We start from the raw sequence: 21,370 nt of genomic DNA, 5'->3' as shown, positions 1-21,370 counted from the left end.
CGGCTGCCTGACCTGTGTGGAGGGACAAGTGCAAATTAAGTAATTCCGCTGACGTTGTGCGCCATTACAGGAGGCGGTCGAGGACCGCCGTGCAACACCTCATTGGTTATCATTGGGCCAATAGCCAATGGTGATGTACACCGGCGGAGACGGTACGCACCGCCGCGGACGTGACCACAATTTTCTATCTGTTCACTCACTTGCCACCTGACCTTCAACTGGAGAGGACCTACACTGCAAGTGCTGCTGTGACCTGTGTCTGGAAGTGACCATGGCTCGAGTGTCTGGGGAAAGGGCCCCTGCCTTCACTTGGGAAGAGTTGGAGAGACTAGTGGATGGTGTCCTAACCCAGTACCGTTGACGTGACCACAATTTTCTATCTGTTCACTCACTTGCCACCTGACCTTCAACTGGAGAGGACCTACACTGCAAGTGCTGCTGTGACCTGTGTCTGGAAGTGACCATGGCTCGAGTGTCTGGGGAAAGGGCCCCTGCCTTCACTTGGGAAGAGTTGGAGAGACTAGTGGATGGTGTCCTAACCCAGTACCGTTTACTTTATGGTCCTCCAGACCAACAGGTGAGTTCGCTGTGAGCACAATGCAGGGGGCATGAATGCATGGAGTGCTGTGTGTGTAAGCCTCGTGTAGGGGGGGTGTGGCTGAGGGTTCCTGGGCAGAGTGCTGCATGTATAGTGGTCAATGTCTGTGCGCAAGGGGATGGGAGGGATATGGTGGGCAATGAGTGTAACAGGCCGGACGGAATGGCTGATCCCATTTCCTATGTATCATTGTCTGCAGGTCAGCGTCCATCAGAAAAAGGGTTTTTGGCGTGCCATCGCCGAGGATGTGTGGACCCTGATGGGTCTTTCACAGGCAGAGCACCCACTGTCGGTGGGAGGACCTGCGACGCTGGGCAAGGAAGACGGCAGAGGCCCAGCTGGGGATAGCTGCCAACGAAGAAGAGGTGCCCGTCGAACCTTGCCCCCCCCCGATTTCCTGCATCCTGGCGGTGGCCTATCCGGAGTTGGATGGGCGCTTGAAGGCATCACAGCAGCCACAAGGGGGTGAGTACAGTTTCAGAATCAGAGAATTGCACATGGTAGGGTGTTATCTGGGTGGGGGATGTGCGCCTCTGGGTGCCCCTACGCCAGGACGAACATGGCAGGGTGCGTTCCATGTTGGGCAGGCTCTGACGCACTCCAACTCCAAATATGCTAGTGGGTGGGCATATACTACTGGGCAGGGTCCTGTGGGTTTCAGGTGTGCTGCTATTGGAGTTAGGCCTTGTACTCCATGGCCTGGTGACTAGCATTGTAACTGGTAGTGCATGGCCTAGTGCATAGGGCTGTTCCCTGTGTGTTGTGTACGCCAACAGTGGTGTTGTTGCTGGCAGTGACCAAGTGTATCCTCTGTCTCCCCCCCTTTTTGTTTTGTCACCCTGTTCTTGTGTGCATTAGCATCATCTGGCAGAGGAGCAGAGGCATCGGTGACAGAGGGAGCTGCATCCCACATGGCCCATGAGACCGAATCCACCAACGGTGAGGGCTCCGGTGGGACGGAGGGTGAGGGAAGCACCACGGTGGAGACTGGAGGGGACAGTTCGGACAGCGACACCTCCTCCAATGGAAGCTCCCTGGTGGTGGCGGACACCTCTGTGGTCACCCCAACTACAAGTACAGCTGCCACCCTGTACCAGCACCGCCCTCCCAGCAGCTCCTCAGTGTGTTTCCCGTGCCCGCTCACCCAGGAGGGTGGGCATCTCCTTTGCCCCAGGCACCTCAGGTCCTGCCCCAGTCAGCCTTGCCGCCCTCAGTGAGGAGTCTATTGACCTCCTGCGATCCATCTCTGTTGGGCAGTCAACCATAGTGAATGCCATCCAGGGTCTGGCAGGGCATTTGCAACGAACAAATGCATTCCTGAAGGGCATTCACTCTGGCGTGGCGGCCCAACACAGATCATTCCAAGCTCTGGCCTCTTCCCTGATGGCAGCCATTGTTCCTGTCTCTAGCCTCCCCCCTCCAACTTCCTCTACCCAGTCCCATTCCCCTCAACCCAGCCTATCCCAAGCACACCATCAGACCAGCATACACCCAAATCAACACACAGAAGTGACTCAGGCAAACACAAGCACCACAATTCCTCCCACGGGCACTCAAACAAGCACCATCCAGATGCAAACACATCAACATCCACTGCCTCCACTGTGTCCTCCTCCTCCTCCTTCCCAATAGTGTCTTCACTCACGCCTGCATGCACTACATCCTCATCCACTGCCCCATCACCATCACGCCTATCACTATATGCCCCTCACTGGCAGTCACCACCCCCACACCCATGCACACGTCCCCCGTGTCCTCTCCCACTGTGTCTGTGGCCCCTCCTCCCAAAGTACACAAGCGCAAGCACTAAGACGCCCAACAGCCATCCACCTCTCAACAGCATCCAGCCCTGTCACCTGCACCCAAACACAGCAGACAGACACCTCCTACCACCACTCCCTCTTCCTCCACTCCCAAACTTTCACCTTCTTCCAGGCCCAGTGTACCTAAAAAGCTTTTCCTCTCCACCCTTGACCTATTCCCTGTCCCCCCAACCCCTGTCCTTCAATTCGGGCCAGTGTAGTCAGGACCCAGGCTAGCACCTCAGCCACCCAGTCCAAGGCCACTTTCGTTTCTGCAGCCACTGCAGTTGTGAAAGGCTCCAAGGAGACACCGGTCCACACAGCCAGTGTGCCTGCACCAGCTGGCAAACCCAAAAAGGGAGCACCAGCTGGCAAAGGCAAGGAGGCACCACCAGCTGGCAAAAGCAAGGAGGCACCACCAGCTGGCAAAAGCAAGGAGGCACCACCAGCTGGCAAAAGCAAGGAGGCACCACCATCTGGCAAAGGCAAGGAGGTACCACCAGCTGGCAAAGGCAAGAAGGGGCCATCAGCTGCCAAGGGCAGGAAGGGACCACCAGCTGCCAAGGGCAATGGCAAAGGCACAGATGCCGCAGGCAGGATGGATATGAAGCCTGGTGCTGGAGCAGCATCTGAGCAAACACCACCAGCCATGGCACTTCAGCCATCCAAGGCTGCAGGGGAAGGGCTGGAGCTTCCCCCCACCACTAGCAGTTCCGCTGCCAGCACCGCTACCAACACCACTGCCAGCAGCAGCAGCCCCAATGGGCAACCGTCCGAAGCTGCAGGGGAAGGGTTGGAGCCTCCCCCCACCACAAGCAGCACCACCGCCAACCCCTGCCACCTGCATACCACCACCACCACTGCCAGCAGCAGCAGCCCCAGTGGGCAGCCGTCTGAGGCTGCAGGGGATGGGCTGGTGCCTCCCCCTACCACTGGCACCACAGAGCAGCTGTCACCGTCACGGCCGGCAGGCAGTGTGTAGTCGTGCCTCCATGGGCTGTAGTGCGTTCTGGCCCCTATAAAAACTGTAGGTGTGACACCCAGGTGAGAGACTGTGACCTTGCACTCCCCAAGATCTGCATCACAGGGCACAAAGCCCCCTCCAGAACCACTGGAAGAAGGCATCCACTCACCCCCTCCTTGCCAGGATGAAGCACATTGGGCACAAAGCCCCCTACAGAACCAGTGGAAGAAGGCATCCACTCAGTGCTTAATTTGTGCTTGTTGTGTCCGGTGCTGAGCACCAGCACTTATTTTTGAGGTCCGGGGCTTAATCTTCTGCCTCAAGCATTTGCTGTGAGCAAAAGACACATATGGGAAAGACAGAGAAAGGGAAAAACGTAAAAGCGTCACAAAGGGAGAAAGTAGAAAGCTGCAAGAGTGAGCTGAAGGGCAGGGAGTGGCTTTATATGGATTGAAGAGGCCGAGATTACTTCAGGATTACATCACCTCAGTATTCTGTGTTCACACATTTAATTGCTGCAGCCGCGTTTAAGAAGAGAGCTTTGAGCACCGGAACCTTTTTATTTACAAATTAAGCACTGCATCCACTCACCCCCTCTTTGCCAGGATGAAGCACACTGGGCACAATGCCCCCTCTAGAACCTGTGGAGAAGCCATCCACTTGAGAGGCTGTAGCCTTACACTCCCCAGTAACAAGCAGTGGGCAGACCACCCACATGAGAGACTGTGGCTTTGCACTCCCCAGGACCAAGCAGTGGGTAAACCACCCACTAGAGAGACTGTGGCTTTGCACTCCCCAGGACCAAGCTGTGGGCAAACCACCCACTAGAGAGACTGTGGCTTTGCACTCCCCAGTACCAGGCAGTGGGCAGACCGCCCACTAGAGAGACTGTGGCTTTGCACTCCACAGGACAGTGATGGGCATGTGGCCCCCTCCAGGAGCAGTGGTGTTGTACCATCTTTCGGCTTAGGTGCACCCCCTTCCCCCTGAGGTGCCTGTGTATTTTCGACCTGATGCTCCAGCAGTGTTCTCTCCATATTGAGGCAGGAGTCAAGTGGGTCCTTGGCCTATGTGACATGGCCCTGTGGCCCACGGACATTATGGAGTGGGCAGTGTCTCTCCATTTGTATATATTGTAGATACTGTTTTGTGCTTTGAGGACGTATGTCTGGAACTTTATATTATTACACTGACTTTACTCACTTCCTTTTGTCCTTGAGTTATTCCTGAGGTGCACGGGGTGTATATGTAATGTTGTTGCATCTGTGTGTATGTTGTTGGGGTGGGGGTGGGGGTGTTGCTTGTGTGTGTCACTCTCTTTTTCCTCCCCCCCTTCCTTGTGTGCTAGGTGCGGTACTCACTGTGGTCATCTTCGCCGTCGTTGATATTCCTAGTGTAGGAGGAGGTAAACCAGCAAGGGGAACACCTGTAGTTCGGGCTCCATGGCATTGTGGTTCTTCTTTGAGTGTCCAGAGGTGAGTCGTTTCCCTTCTGTGTACTGTTTCCGCCATGCTTTTGATGGCGTTGGTACCGCCCCGGAAAAGCTGGTGGATTGGTGTCCCGTAATACAGTGGGCGGAACCTTGTCTTCTGCCTGGCTGTTGGCAGTTACCTCCGCTGTGGTTGTTGCTACCAGCATGGCGCTCGGTATGTTAAAGTGGCTGTCTGTGTCAGTGGTTTCCGCTGTGGTCATAATTCCATTTTGTTTACCGCCAGCCTGTTGGCGGTATTACCGCTGCTTTATCACCGACCACCAGGGTTGTAATGAGGGCCTATGTATTTACCACTGGCATTTAATTTAATAGCATAATTATCTCCTGACTTGACCAACCTAGGGATTCACTAACAGCAAAGGCCAGGAATTGGCAGAACAGCTCGAGTAACGCAGAGATCGGAGATGTAGCACAACTAGAATATTGCAAATATAGTACCCTAGAGTGGACAGTGTGTACATCACTAGAATTCGCTACTCACATAGTTATCATATTTCTACCCCTATAATGTCTTGCCACTGAAATAGTCTGAGCTATCTACTTCATATTAATTAGCCCGACCACAACACTACAAGTACTTTCCCCAGCTATGATTTTGAGCAAATTAATCCATAAAATCAAAATTACCAAGCCTGGCGGAACTATGGACTGACTTGCCCAAGATGTTCTTTCATTTGTACATCAGGAGAGGGTCCACTCCCGAGACGGCATCATTATCAGCAAGTTTCTTCTATTAAAAAAAGCAACCCCCCCCCCCTCTCGCCCCCCCATTTACTATGTTTGGAACAGGCACCACACTACTATTACAGAAGCACTATACCATTAATTATTCCTATAACGAAAGTGCCAACATTTCACAATATTCTTAAGTACTCTCGAAAAATGCATTCCTAAACCAATTACGCTGGAACCTCCGGTTAGGTACAGGAGTATGTTGATAATCAATTAGCATTCTGGTCCCCTGGGATAAATGTTCAGACCGGAAACTTTCCATGAATTTCATCTCACCAAAAGAAATCTAAACTTTAGCAACAGACTGCAAGTATGATTTCTGGACCTTTTCGGGCAGGGACATGAGAGCCTCTACGACACGGTCATTGATCACAATGGGTGACTTATTTGTATCGTAACGAGCCCATTTACATTTGAGCTTACTACGAAACATGACTTTACACTGGGACAGTTCCTTATTCACCGGCAACCCTACACTACTCTTCAAACCCTTGGAGGACATCAGAGGTGGACCCCAGCACTCATCCGGTCCTGCAGACCATAGTTACAATGGATGTTGGTCATCACCTCATCACATTGCTGTATAAGATAATTCTATTAATACATTGAGGCATAAACGGGGAGAGGACTTCAAGATTGAGAGGGAACTTCAATATAGGGAAAGGAACCAAGCATTAGAATTGCCCCAGCAAGTGTCTCCTGGAACTCCTGGATCAAAACTATGCTGTCCTTTACTTTACACAGAGCGTACCTAATAGTACTGTTATTTTCCTGATGCACAGATTTGTTGCCCATTTTGTCACACCCCTGACACAGACCCCACGCATATGCTATGGTCCTGTTCAGCTATACAAAGTCGATACACGCCACCCTGCAGGAGGTCATGAAGCGATTTGATCACCACATGTGGAAAACGTGTGCTCTGGCATCTTTGAGCCATGGAAACAATTCAAGGTGTGTGCGCATTATGCAGCTCTGGCACTCCTTCTTGCCAAGCACATGTATGCTCAAGTGTCGATCCCAGGCGTGGCACGAGGCGATGCGCAAGTAGGTGGGGGGTGTGGAGGAAGCCCTCCGCCATGAGGAGCTCCAAAATCTCCACAAATGCCCTATTTACCCCAAGTAGGCTACCCTACTCACAGAATTCCTGAAAGGGGTGGGAAATCATGATCTCCCCTCATGATACTGACCAGCCCAGTGGTCATCGTCTGACGTGTGCACCGGTACAGACTCCCCGTCTTAAAACCCAGAATGATCGACGGTTCTCTGCCATCCCTCAATTGCGTGGTGTAGCTTCCTTCCTTCACCCCCCCACATGGGGAGGCCTCTCTCTTTTGCCTCCGCCCCTCCCTTCCAGCCTGCCCGCCTGTGGTTTATGCCCAGCCATACTTAGTGACATTGGTTTTTTTCGAATACACCTACACATGATCTCGAGGGTTTCGTTTTGCCGCCACCGTCTCTGTAACCCTCTTCCTGTCCCAGTTTCCATTTTCTTCAGTTAACAACACTGTGACAGGGTAAAGGCGGAATCAATCAGCCTGTAACAACATTTACTACATATTTCTTGTTGGAATATGTATACAATGTATGAACCACTGTGTGCTTTTGATGTATCTATGCCTGTGCAGATGGTGATTATTAATAATGTAACTATGGACGACAAATCTTGTCACAGCTGTCGTACATGTTCTAAAACTTAATATATTTTGTGTATGATTTTTGGACATACATGTTTTTCACACATCCACAAAGCCACAGACGTTCATTTAGTACTCTGTGGCCTGATAGAGAAGAACCTAAACCCAGGTTGTTGAGGTACTGTAAATGTTAATCTGCCACGCTGTCTATATGTTTGTACTTGAATCTTTCATCAGTGTTCTGTTGCCATGGTCATGCGGCTTTCTCAGACATTCTCGGCTGGGAGTTGGATGAGATTGCAGCACTGACCAGAGGCTTGTTAAATGCTCTTCGTGGGTCTGAATTTATGGATCTCTGAAGACTTTAAATATTCTACTTTCATCTCATCACGGACTTCATCTGATTCATCGTATTTAAAGAAGACATTATTACAGTATTTGGCGATGGGCGGAACTTTATTTATCCATTGATTTGACCCACAGAGGAAGCATAATGCCCTAACAGGACCTTATGGTAACTTTATTCTAGACATTTTAACAGCGAATACCTTTTGTTGCAAGCGATTATTACTGTGTTTTGTAACGGCTGTAGAGATGTACTGCACTAGAAGGTTGTAGAAGGTACTGCACGCTAGGTTTGTTTAGGGATATGCTACTGCAGTTGAACCTTTGAGATGTCTTATTAGGAAACATCAAAAATTTGCTTGGACAAGTGAGGAAGAAAAAGCATTTCAGGATATAAAACAAATGATTTGCGATGCACCTATATTGCAACCATTCCGTTGTACAGACAAATGTGTAGTTAAAGTTGATGCTAGTTCATTTGGCCTGGGGGCTGTTCTTACCCAAATTCATCACAGAAAGGAACGGACCGTAGCATTCAGCTCTAGAACATTAACCAAATCTGAGTGTCATTATAGTACTATTGAAAGAGAGGCATTAGCCTGTACCTTGGCTGCTGAAAAGTTTAAAACTTATTTATGGGGACATCAATTTGATTTAATCACTGATCACAAACCGCTTATCTTTTTAGTGAGTGATAATGGAATGGGAAAAGCATCAGCTAGATTAATTAGGTTATTGTCGAAATTGCAAGAGTACGATTTCACCATCAAACATATTCAAGGTGTGGAATTTTTTTAGAGCAGACTGCTCATCACGTATGCCTTTGAAGTGTCTAGATAATTCTGATATTGATCAAGATCAGGAGTGTGTAGTATCTTCCGTAGATGCTTCTAATCATGCGTCTGGCATCATCAAAGAAGAGGAGCGGATTCAAGCATCTAGACAAGATCATGTCTTAAGTGAAGTAAGACAATATATGTTGAGTGGATGGCCACCAATAAGAAACCTTTCAAATACTTTAGTTCTGTATGAACAAATATCAGCTGAATTAACATTGGAAAATGATATGATAACCAGGCAAGGGTTATATATACCACCTGAAGTTTTGCGCCATAGACTAAGCAATATTGCTCACAAAGGTCATCCTGATATGTCTGGCACTAAAAAGTTGTTGCAACAGTATTATTAGTGACCTGGGGTAGATTCAAGTGTTGAACAATTTGTGAATGTCTTGTCTCTGATAAACATTGGAAACTTACCCAAAGTAAAACTAGTATTAATCCTTTATCAGAAGGACCATGAAGGAAGTTGGCAATTGATTTTTCAGGACCGTTTCATTGTTTACCCTCTAGTATGAAAAATGTGATTGTATTGGTAGATTATTATTCAAAATTGATAACCTATGATTTTGTACATGTTCCACATACTAACACTGTTATTGAATTTTTAGAGAAAGTTTTTGTTTCTGAAGGAAATCCTAAAAAGTTGGTTTCTGATAACGGCACTTGTGTCTCTAAAATGTTGACAGAATTTTTAAATGGAAATGGCATCAAGCATGTGAGAACACCAATTTATTTACCAGCAGCCAATGGATTAGTAGAAAGATGCAACAAATTCCTTAAAGGGATACAAACAGCTTTAAGCTCCAATATGAATGTACATATACATTTACGAGATAAAGTTTGGAGTTATTTAAATAATCCATACTCTATTACAGGTTTTGCTCCTTTCGCTTATTAACAGGGAGGGAGGCTAAAACATGTGTTACACCGAATTGGGTGGATCAAAGTTTAGATTGCAAGGATGTTGACATTTCTGTTAGTAGAAATTCTGCACACAAATATGGAGATATTCTAACTGAGAATCATTATACTCAGAAAGATTTTGAAAAGGGGGAATGGATTTGTGTTAAAAAACCTAAGAAAACATTCAAAGAAGATTCTTTTTTTCAGAACCTGTTAAAATTTTTAAAATTTACCCGTCCTGCGGTTATGTTAAAGAACCGAGGTTGGTGGAATAAAGCAGCTTTTGTTAAGATTAAAAACTATCAAAAGGAAATTATAAATAAAAAAGGTGATTTGTCAGAGAATAGTTGTATGGGTTGGAATTGGAATCAGGATCTTCCTACAACTCATTCTCAGAGTTCAACTTGTGTACATGATAGTGCTTCAGGTATTAGGAGAGGTAATTTGAGTAAGGAACTTACTACAACTGATCCTCCATGTTCATCTTATGTGCATGATAATGTTTTAGGTATGGAAAATGGTATTCAACAAAACATAGTTGGCGTTAAAGAAGTGCCTAACCATGAAAATACAAACAATAGTACACATTTAGATTATGTCATTTCCATCAATAATGTGCCTGGGAATCATGCACTCCTTTGTTCTATGGGGATAGAAATGTTTCCAAGAATAAACAGAGTTTCAATTCGGTTGTGAGACATGTTAAAAGGTGTGTTACTCTGCCTGCTAAGTACAAGCATTTTATTTTGTATTAGCACTATTTTATTTTATTTTTATTTTGTTAGGACGGGGGATGTTGTACTGTGGGGTTTGGTATTATTCTTTGAGGTATTGGAAATGTTAATCTGCCACGCTGTCTATATGTTTGTACTTGAATCTTTTGTCAGAGTTCTGCTGCCATGGTGGTGCGGCTTTCTCAGACATTCTCGCCTGGGAGTTGGATGAGATTGCAGCACTGACCAGAGGCTTGTTAAATGCTCTTCAGGGGTCTTAATTTATCGATCTCTGAAGACTTTAAACAAATATTCTACTTTCATCTCATCACTGGCTTCATCTGATTCATCGTATTTAAAGAAGACATTACACAGGTCCAATATATGATTACAGTCCAAGATCAAAAGAACACATAGCTTATCATGTTCATCTATTGTCTATGATTTTAGCCATTTTATGAAAAAAGACAGGGTCATTAACATTGAGGGCATAAGTATTTAAGAATAGTTATGTGCTGCCGTTTCTATACCCCACATTTCCCACACCTCTGAGTCACCCTTGCACTGACCATTAAGCGTCATTTTCCATTACTGGAAGATCAACAAGTGAGTCAGGCCCAAGACAATTGTCAATTTAGAAACACAAAAGATTCGGACCCCTTAGACTCCAAGTACTTAAGCATGACTTTAGCTGTTTATGGTGTGGGTGCACATTCGCTGAGCAGGATGAAACTAAGGATATGTATTCTTAACACAGTAACAAACACAAATAGTCTCATATGTTAACTATACCGATTTGCCCTAAAATGAAAACTTTCCAGCCCATGCTGGCTTTAAATTGTCACTCCACTTCTAATCCCAAGGAGTCTCCTGAAACATGGCTATTCACTTGGAAACAAAGTTTATTCCTTTCAATAGCCCCATTAGTGCATTTGACGTTCGAGATCAAAATCTTCATAGATGTCTTTGTGCAATGAAACAACGTGACCCAATACATCCCCAGCCTGATCAGTGCAGCATCGCACTTAGTACAAAAATATAACAAAAACAAAAACATTCTTCCACTCGATGCATCCCCAGTAACAACCATCACTGTACTCCAGCTGCTTAGGTCAACATGTATCCAACCAAAAATATCTCATGAGTACAGAAAGAAGGGTGTTTACGGTTCAACTCTTCTACACAAACAGGGAGCCGAGATTATCCTGTCACATTTCTCAGTGGATGGACACTTACAAGACTAAATAAGCACAACCAAGATAACAAACAATAAAAATAACTTGCCGACAGGCTCACCTCCTGGGGTAGGATCGTACTTAGAGACTAACGACTTGTGAATCAAACAAGTGTCAGGCACTCATGTGCTTCACCTGGAACCAGATATAAGGTCCTTCCAACGCTTCAATTAGCCTGCATCACTGATGATTATTTTCTCCATGCGTCATCTGGGTTTCTGTAAATGGAAACCTGCCATTCCTCTGCCTGAATATTCGCCTTTTGAGGCATTACACATGTTAGCAAAGGTTGCCCAGGACTAAACCATGCACTGTGTTTCCCATCCCCTCTACACAAACACAGACCTCCTCCGTCTTAGTGAAAAATCTTTATTCCTCCATCTTTCATTGACAGTTTTCGGGCAGAAGTAGCCTGTTTATACCATCCTTTCCCTGCAGCCTGTGTTTCACTCTCTCAAATGCATGTCTGGCCTGTTGTATAGCTATGGCATAGTTTGGAAATATACTGTACATTTTTCACAAGGCACTGAAGTTCTCTGATGGACAACCTATAATATTACATAGATTTCTGTTAAAGAACAAGCTACTTGAGGAACTATATTTTCTGGTAGATGCATAAACTTCCTGCAGATTCCACATCTTACAAATGCTAATTCCAATCTTCAGACAAGTTCAGAAAACCTCTTCCCCATCAATGAATATAAAGAGTCGTCAGGAGGCAGCATTAGCTTGCAGCTGACCCCACATTACAACATGGCTAGGGTATACTATGCAGCAACCAATGCCCTGGCATTAGTTCCTGATTTTTTCTGTCCCCCTCTGAAGCATGCAGGGAGGAACCAAAAGAGAAATGACATGTACAAATACAGCATGTGGTAGGTTTGCATAGCTTATCAAAGAGGACAGAGAAGAAGAGGATTTTGCAGAAGGATTATTTACTCAGCAGAAATACTGTTACAGAAGGTAAGAACTTTTTCTTCTGATGGATACATCATCCTGCAGAACTTATGAATGAGTCCCAACACAGTACCTCTCTGGGAGTTGAGAATGAGTAGTGTTGGTCAACCAAGGGAGTCATTCTACACAACTTAGGCAAAGCACCCTTCACTGTATGTCTGAGGTTTCAGACAGCAGCGCATAAAAAAAGTAAGCAAGGATGACCATGCAGCTGTCCAGCAGATGCGAGCAATTGAGATGGCTCAGTAAAGAGTTATGAAATCAGCCATGGCCCTAATGGCATGAACACAAATGTCCTCCAGAGGATCTTTCTTGGCCAGGGCATAGCAGATCAAGATAAAGAAGATAACCCAACTTGAAATGATGTGCTTGGTTACCACTTTGCTCTTTTTTATCTCAAACTGTGACGGAGAGGAGGACCAAAAGGCCCTGAAGTTCTCAAAACATGTGAACAGAAGTAATCACCACCAACAGATTTTGTTTTGAGTCAGAAGTAGAACAGAACAACTTTGCATCGAAAGAAGATGCCATCAAGGATGTAAAAACAAAAAAGCTTAAACTCCACTGTAGAACAATAAACGGAGTAGAGAGTAAAGAAGTGAAGCACACCTTTCAGAAAATGTGCTCCTAGTTGCTACTTAAACAGGAAAGGTTGGTCAGGAGAACACATAAATACAGACAACATTGCCATGTATCCCAAGTGTAGCAATGTACAAGACCCTGTTGTGCAAGGAACAACGCAATCCCTAATTGTTAGGTAGGCAAGATGTAAAAAGATTAACCTCATCTGACTTGCTCCCGTGGCCTGGAGAGATAGATTTGGTGACAGACATCAGCTACACCCAATTATCCAGCCAGTTTTTGCAGTGCTTTGAGCAGACTCCGTATCACCTGGAACACAAGCAGGAGCATCTTGGACCTTTCCTAAGCGATGAACACGTTTAAAAGGTGAAGGTCCACAAAAGGCCTCAGCCCTTCTTGGGGCCAAAACGTAAAAGGAATAACATTTCTTAATCCTCTCTTCCACAGGCATTCATACGACCCCTTTGTACTGCAAGGAAAAAGAAAGTCTTCCATCTCCATGATGGAGGCATGAGCAAGTAAGCATATTCTTAAGAATGAAGGTGGTCTGGGGAGGAGGGCAGGGAGACAAATGCATAGTTCCAGCAAATTAATTCAATTACCCTGCAGTCTTTCATGATCGCCTTCCCACCCAATGGAATGTGATGTCATGGTTGGGAGAAGTCGGAGAGGTTTGGAAGCAGCAAAGCCTGCAGTGGATAGTGGTGACTGGACTGCTGCTGCTGGGGACGCCCTCTGTATCCAGTCTTGCCTTGAAAGGTGCAAGATGGTATATGTGGTGTTGGACTGGTTTAGATGGCCAATGTCATCAGGACTGCAAAGCCCTAAAATGAGACAATACTTTTGATGTTGTTGGGGACATTTCCAAGCAGGGTAGGCCAAGCCCAGGGTGCGAGCTGTAGCCCTGCTGTTCTAGAAAATTCCAATGAAGAGTCGACTTTTTGTCTGAATATACACCTTCAAAGGGCATGTACATAAGCGTAGCCTGGGGATGTCCTCAAAATCCAGTGGAACGTATCCATGCCGAAGTTGCTGGATAGTCCCATTCATAGACCGAGCATCAGTGTCTGCAGATTCAAAGCCACACTTCAGGATCTGATTTAAGGCATCTAGGCCATTAATTAAGAGGTCGGAGAATGGCTTCTTCATAAAGTCTGGCATGCTGACATTCTTAGGTTTTACCAGATTCCACAAGATAGGGATGTACTGTCCAGAAGGCAGGTGGCATTATCTATGCAGACAGCAAAGTTGTCGGACATAAACACTTTGAGATGCAAGGCTTCTTGGATTCCCTGTCCAGGGAAGCTGTAGGCAAATTGTTAAAAATGATGGATGAACCACAAGATTCTAAGGAGATAAGTGGAAAGACAAAGTGCAGATCACCTGCAGCAGGCTTACGGAGTTTGCAATCAGCCTGTAGACTTCCAGGCCCAAGAAAGGACTTTATCCATGCAACCATTAAGCTGTGAAGGATTTCAAGATTTCTATCAAAATGTCAAACTCCACTTCTGCAAAAGACAGTCATTTCCAAGGCCTCAAAACAACTGCTGTAAAAAATGAAACCCCCTTCCACAGAATAGTCAGAGCAGTAAAAAATTATCCCTTCTGGTGAAGTATATAGGCACTGGCTCTTTATAAGTCAAAGTAGATGCCAACATCAATATTGCAAGGTAGCTCAGTCTCGGTGTTATCTTCCTCCATTTGGCCACAGTCCTTAACCTTCATAACCAAGTCATCTGAATCGAAAATCTCCTTCGACTGGGCAGACCTTCGAGACCAAATGTGGTGCTCACAAATAGGGTTCAAATTTAAAACTAGCCTTAACTTTCACCTTTTCCACATGGATGATACTTTCCTCTATACATTTCTTGTCTGGTGCCAGAGTCAGCTCCATTGGCGGTGTCTCCATCATATCTAAATCAATAAGGAAAAAATGCCCAAGGGAACAGGAGACGGTGGCTGAATCATTTTCGAGTTTGCAAGTGGCACTGGGGATAAATCTAGGGGAGGTGCAGCATCAGAAAGAGTCTTAGTCGCCAAGCCCACAGGGATAGGACCTCCCCACCTCCTTGAGGAGTAGCCCAAAGGCCGTCTGGAAAAGACCCAGCATTGCTAACCGTAAGGCCTCAACCTGCGTGGGGTTGTTCATTCTTATAGGAGCCAGGGTTGGCCGAAGTAAGGGAAGAAAACTGAGTCAGGGAAAGATGCTGAGACTGTGAGTGGTCCAGGGAATAGGACTGCTCCGTTAAGGAAGTAAGGGATTTCTCCTTCCTGTGGTCCTTTTTGTGCTTTATTGTCGGAAGATCTCTTAGAACATTCACCGACAGGTGACTTAACTCTAGAAGAGGTAGTCCACTTGGTAGGTAGTCTGTCTGTGGGCCTTAACCAGAAAGAACAAGGTCTCACGCTCCCTAATGGCTTTTGCACCCAATGAAGAGCATGATTCACAGTCTCATATCCTTACCTTAAACACCACATGTGTAATTTGTTGGTAATATACTGAGAAAGGGCTCTAGACTACGTAGCTGATGTGCAGCAAAAGAGGAACTGACACCAGCGCACTGATTAGTGCCTACCACACTCCGGAGAGAGCACATCCCCATGAGAAGTAGCAGCTGGAGCCAGTAAGATACACCTGGCGGCTCCACTAATCAGGAACAAGTTTTCAAGTCTGAAGCCTGGAAGGAGTATGCATAAGGTTATAAACTTGCAGAAGATACATACGTCAAAATAGGCATGCTTAGATAGATTGCGAAGGGGCCTGGTGGAGAACAGAACACTAGAACACTGTGCACACTTTTCACAGAGAAAAACAAACATAGCCTGTTGAATCCCTGAAGTTACTCTTGTTACCAGTTAGCCTTCTAAGAACAGTTCCAGAGACGGACCCTAGCTCCACATGATATTTGTAGTCTTACAACAACCCTCTAAGAGTTTCATACATGTGATATAGGTTTTGGACTGGAGAGTCTGTCACGATGTTATAAGAACAGGTGCTCATTAACATTTTCTTTTCCGTTTTTCTCAAGTCACAGCAAAGCAAGTTAACTTCTATTCCAGATATTTCAATCTTGTTCTGAATACTGAGATCCCTGTATTACGTTTGGAACGTCAGCAATCTGTATCACTGGGAAAGGTGCAGTAGCCCAATGGAAGCATTGGGACAACCTGGTGAGTTGACAGGAGTCCCTCCTTGATAGCTTTTGTGTATTTATCTTTGGAGTTTAAAGGTCAGAATAGCATTTCAGAAAATACTGCAAGCGTAGTTGTGGTGGGACACAAATAAAAGTTGTATCATACAGAGCAAGGGCTCACAACGAATTAAATATGGCAAACGTGGTGTCTCAAAACAGAGCAGTGTCACACGCACTGTCAGAATAGCAAGCCACCACAGTAAACAAGTCAGTATTCCACCAAGAAATAAGAGCTGGTAACCACTTTAGAATCTTTACACTGCCAACAGAAATGGCAGAACTGCTCTAGGTATTATTGATGTAAAGCATCAACAAATTTGTGTTTCAGAAAGGGCAGCTAGCAAAAAAAGGCATGTGTCACACGGACAAGTGTGCCTCGCTCTACAGTAAGAATGTGGTGTTCACAAAAAGTTCCATGTGTTAACCATAAGCCATCATGGACCTGCTGGGTGATCAGCATATAGGCTGGCGGACCACAAATCAAGGACTGCGTGTATATGTCTAAAGGCCTCATCGCATGTAGCTCGTGCACAGTTTCACAGAAGAGCACTCAGAGTAGGAAAGCAGGACAGTTGGTCAGTATCCAGGTGTCTCACCAAGTAAGCAAGCAATGGAGTGAGAGACGTCAGCCAGAAAGCAATATCAGTCAATTATCAACCAGTAGTTCTATGCAGACAGCGAGAAGAGTGAGAGAGCACTCTGACTAGATAGAGGCAAGAGAAGGTACATCATTCAAAGAGCACAGAATACAACACCCTTAAGACCACAACAGAATAAAGATCAATATAATTCACTCAAACCAAAGAAAAATCCATACTCCAGAGCAGTTTGTCACTTTTCCGCACCCCCAGTCACCTGCCTCAGTGCCTAGTCCCAGTTTCCATGTAAACAGGGAGGTTAGACGACCCAGATGGCAAGTGGACACGTTTAGCCGATTCTCCAGGCACGTCCAGCATATCCCTGCAGCACAGAGTCAATCCTCTGTTCTGTCTCATTCTACATACCCCCATCGTAGCTTATGAATAATTGAAAGGTAAAGTTTAAAGCCCGAAGGAGATTCCAGCAAACTAGTAATTTTATTTCTAGTCTTTCTAACCAGGTGATAGCCTCCAAACCCTTTTAAATGTAAATTTGAGGTAAGTGGGAGATTACCTCTTGCAAATTGCTGAGGTTACTCAGTGAACCTGCAGCAGGACCTACTCTGAAGAGGCACCAGACCACCCCCCTAAGAAAGGGGTATCGAATGTGTTAAGTGTGTAGGTGTGTGTGTGTGGGGGGGGGGGGGGGGGGGGGCACACCAGGTAGAGTGCCAGAGAAAAAAAGCATAGAAAGTTGCCACATGAAAAAGTAGCGTCACATGATCACTGCCAACAATTACATTGAAGGAATCAAAATCCCAGGAACTGAGAGTGAAATGGGTCGCAAAGCTTGAATATTAAAATCATTTACATTACTAAATATTACTATTTATGATTATAATAATAGCAACAACAAAATCTTACAACACAACTAAATAAGACACGTAATGGTTGCCATTTGTACGAAAAAAATACATACAACACTGAATAAATGTGATAAAATTTAGAAAAGAAAAAATATATGTAAAAAAGGAAAGTAACACCAAATAAGTATATTTCTCTAAACAACGGTTAAGTGAGGAGATAAATGTTATTGGACAATATAATCTTCCCCTTTTCCACGTATCAGAGATATGAAATTTCAGTCACACTCACTTTGGTGTGCTTGCTGGAAATCTTGGAATTTTCAACAGTGAAAAGGCAGTTGTGAAAAGCTGTTGGGAGCGAAACTCTAGCTTTTAATTAGATGCAACACTGCAGACCACGAGACTTTCAAAACACTTATTGGGTTCTACCTTAGTGTCAGCACTGTGTAGTTTGCAAAGTGCCATCTGGCTCACTGGAGATTTTACCTATTCAAAGGAAGGCTTGCTAGAAAACAATCTGTGCAAAAAGACTAGTCTTACATTCTACACAGTGCAGCAAGCCTGACGTTAAATTTAGTGAGCTATCTTACATCTTTATAGTTATACAAATGATTCTTCCACAAAACCTACTCAAGGGGTCCACGACTCTTTAAAAAATGAAATATTATTACCAGATTAACAAACTATTTATTAAATCAAGAAGCTGAATGTAAACTACAAAGCTTTAAAATGTTCTCTAAATTCGAAGGAGCTTGAAATTGGAGGCTGAAAGTTAATATCCTCAGACTGATTTGTGTGAGCAGTGCAAGTACATCAAACCAAATCTACTATGGATGATGAGTGGCCTCCGTTGACTATACAAAGGCTCCCACCTTCCCATTAAAATTAAAATCTAAAATATTTTTTATGAACTAAATAAAATATTTCATAATTTAATCATTAGTAGTAGTGACCAACTGGCTTATGTATATGATCAATGCAGATCTTTGCCTGGTCACAAGCTTGAACTTTTTGCATTCCTGGAGGAAAAAAACACAGACATAGCATTCCTGAAGGAAATCTGGCTTCATGCGGAGGCAGGTCTTGATATGACTCAAGCCTTGCCCTCAGGCTACTACATATGTCGGCGAGACCAACCTAATAAAAACCCATACCACTCCCAGACTACGAATGTATGGCATTTGCCATCTCTTCGACACCTACATCCACCTACTCAGGTGTGCTCCTCTACCAGCCCCCTGGCCCGTGTGGCCACTTTGATAAAAATAGGTGCATGAACAATGACCCCCACTTTAGCGTTCTGGACCCGCTTCCTCTATCGTGGTCAGACCACTTCATGATTCCCATTATCCTGAGCATTCAGAGTGGTAGTGTACTTTCAGTCCAATCACTTGGAGAGACTGGAACTGGTCAAAACTCAATAGTGAAAAGTGGAAACATATCCTCAGTAAATCAATACCAGGCATGGGCGTGGACCACCAAATTTCGAATGACAAGGTTATCCAGTGAATAAAATTCTCACTGGACCAAATCAATCCTATAAAAACCCTCATGCAGTGACCCAAGGATAATTCTGCCCCAACTCCTGACACTAAAAGGAGCGCAAACAAGCTGAAGAGAAGTGGAGGAAAGATTAGGTAGAACCAAGCTCATTAGATTACGGAGAATCCCTGAGGAGGTACCACTTCAAACTGAAAAAAAGCGCAAAAGGCTTATTACGTAACAAAGATCAACTGCTATTCCAATTCCCTGTGAGAAATGCTCCAGATTGTGAAATCTCTAATGGAACCCATGTCGTTTAGCCCCGCTTCTGAGCCAACAGAAATATGTAAAAATAAAATAAAAAATACTGCCATTTATGTAGCTTTTCACGAGTCAGTCAGAGATTTATACCCCATTTTAATCAATAAAAATCAGGAATTCGAGGAAAAGGGCCTCGCAGACTTTCCTAGCCTAACTCTTGACAGCTTTGCACTTCTATTTAGCAAAGTCAAATCAGGTTCCCCACTCGACCTGGCCCCACCACACATTCTCTCTACAGAAGCTGAACTTAACTTCCTGGTTAAGCTAGAAATGGCTAATCTCGCCCTTGCGAAGGGAACAGTACCCCCTCGCATGGGCACATGCTATGGTCAAAACCCTCTTAAAAAACCCAACCTGGACTCCCTTTGTCCAAGAAACTACAGACTCATCTGGTTACTCCCTGATCTGAACAAAGTACTACAGAAACATCTAAATCAGCATCTTTTGTACTTTTTTAGTAACAACGTCCTGCATGTCACCCAGATGGGGTTTCACCCTAAACGTAGCACAGAAACTGCCGTCTTGGCAGTTTTGGAGGAAGCAAAAATGCTGCTTGAGCAAGGGAGTATGGCAGCCATGATATTCTTCGACCTTCAGCCATTATTTGATAAGGTGAACCATGACATCCTCATCAAAAGAACCAACACATCAGGTGTTACAGGGCCTGCACTGAAATGCCTCATTTCTTTTCTGAAGTACAGAACCTTTCAAGTCTTTGACGGGTCCTGCTCATCTAATATGTATCCTTTCAAGTATGGAGTACCTCAGGGGTCCTCATTGAATCTGACACATTCTAATAATTGCATGCATCCATTGGCAGCTATTGTACTGTCATATGGTATTTCCATTGTATATTATGTCAATGACACCTAACTGGCATTCTCCTTCACTCCTGGATGTGGACCCCAATCCCCCTCAATGGGACCTTGCCTAGAAAGAGTAGCACGTTGGATGGTCAAGACTTGCCTTAAACTGAATGAGGATACAACTGAGCTCATGGTACCAGGCAACAACAGAAACCTCCACCTAAACCTAGGTTCGCTGGATTGCCTGGACACGTCCCCTGCCCCTAAGCAGGTTAATAAAAGATTGGGGATATGGCTGGACAAATCATTACATGTGGAAGTCCAACCAACCAAATTCTCTGCCAGCTGTCATGGTATTCTTAAAGATGGTTCACAAAATATTACACCTGGTCCTCCTCGTTTCTAGAAGGCTAGTGGTCCAGTCATCTTTTCCACTTGAACTACAGGACTGCCCTACACCTAGGGGCACAAAAAGCTGTAATAAAAAAGGGCAAGTGGTGCAGAAAATCAGCTGCCCGAGGTTTGCTTAATGTCCCCATAAGCAACTCTGCCAGGCAGACTCTGGCCACCCTTTATTGGCTACATGTTGAGCAGATGGTTACATTTAAAGCCCTATGCATAGCACATGGGGCACTTCTAACAAAACGACCCTTCAATTCTCCAACTGCTGATTTCACCTTATAAGCAAGCATAATCCTTAAATCCACCAACGCCTGATTGACTACGGTTCCATCTATTTGAAGAGTGAGAAGTGGAGGGAGGTCCTTCAGCTACAATGTGTCAAAGCTATGACACAACATCGTCCTTACAATGCGACTCATTGATAATAAACTGATGTTTTGGAAACTTTTAAAAACTTGGCTGTTTGACATATAAACCCCTCTAAGCGTGGTAGTGTATTCTATGTAGCTTTGCCAGTGCTTGGATGCCTAAGGGTAGCCATGGGCTTTATTAATGTGCAAAGAATAGTTTGTATATTTGTTCAAGGAATGCTTGTTTCTATATTTTTTGCCTACTGTTCAAATCATTGAAAATACTTAGGTTGGGGTCCTCTGCTTTCAGTAATGACTCAATGGGGGCCCTGGATTCCAATAATGATTCTGTGGGGGTCCCCAGGGTCAAGCTAACACACAATGTGGTCATCTATTAACAGTGATTTCATTTGATCATCTGCTCAGTATTCATGGCAATACACACTGCAAATAGTTTGAAGATACTTGGGAAAGTTTTCTAAGAATGCCAAGTCATCCAGCTACATAGCAATATCCATTAAGTTAACACCTCTTACTTTGATTTGAAGGTTTTTATTTCTTGGAGCAGT

This window comes from Pleurodeles waltl, chromosome 6 (assembly GCF_031143425.1).
Source record: "Pleurodeles waltl isolate 20211129_DDA chromosome 6, aPleWal1.hap1.20221129, whole genome shotgun sequence".
Classification (NCBI taxonomy): domain Eukaryota; kingdom Metazoa; phylum Chordata; class Amphibia; order Caudata; family Salamandridae; genus Pleurodeles; species Pleurodeles waltl.
This window is presented reverse-complemented; position numbering follows the sequence as displayed.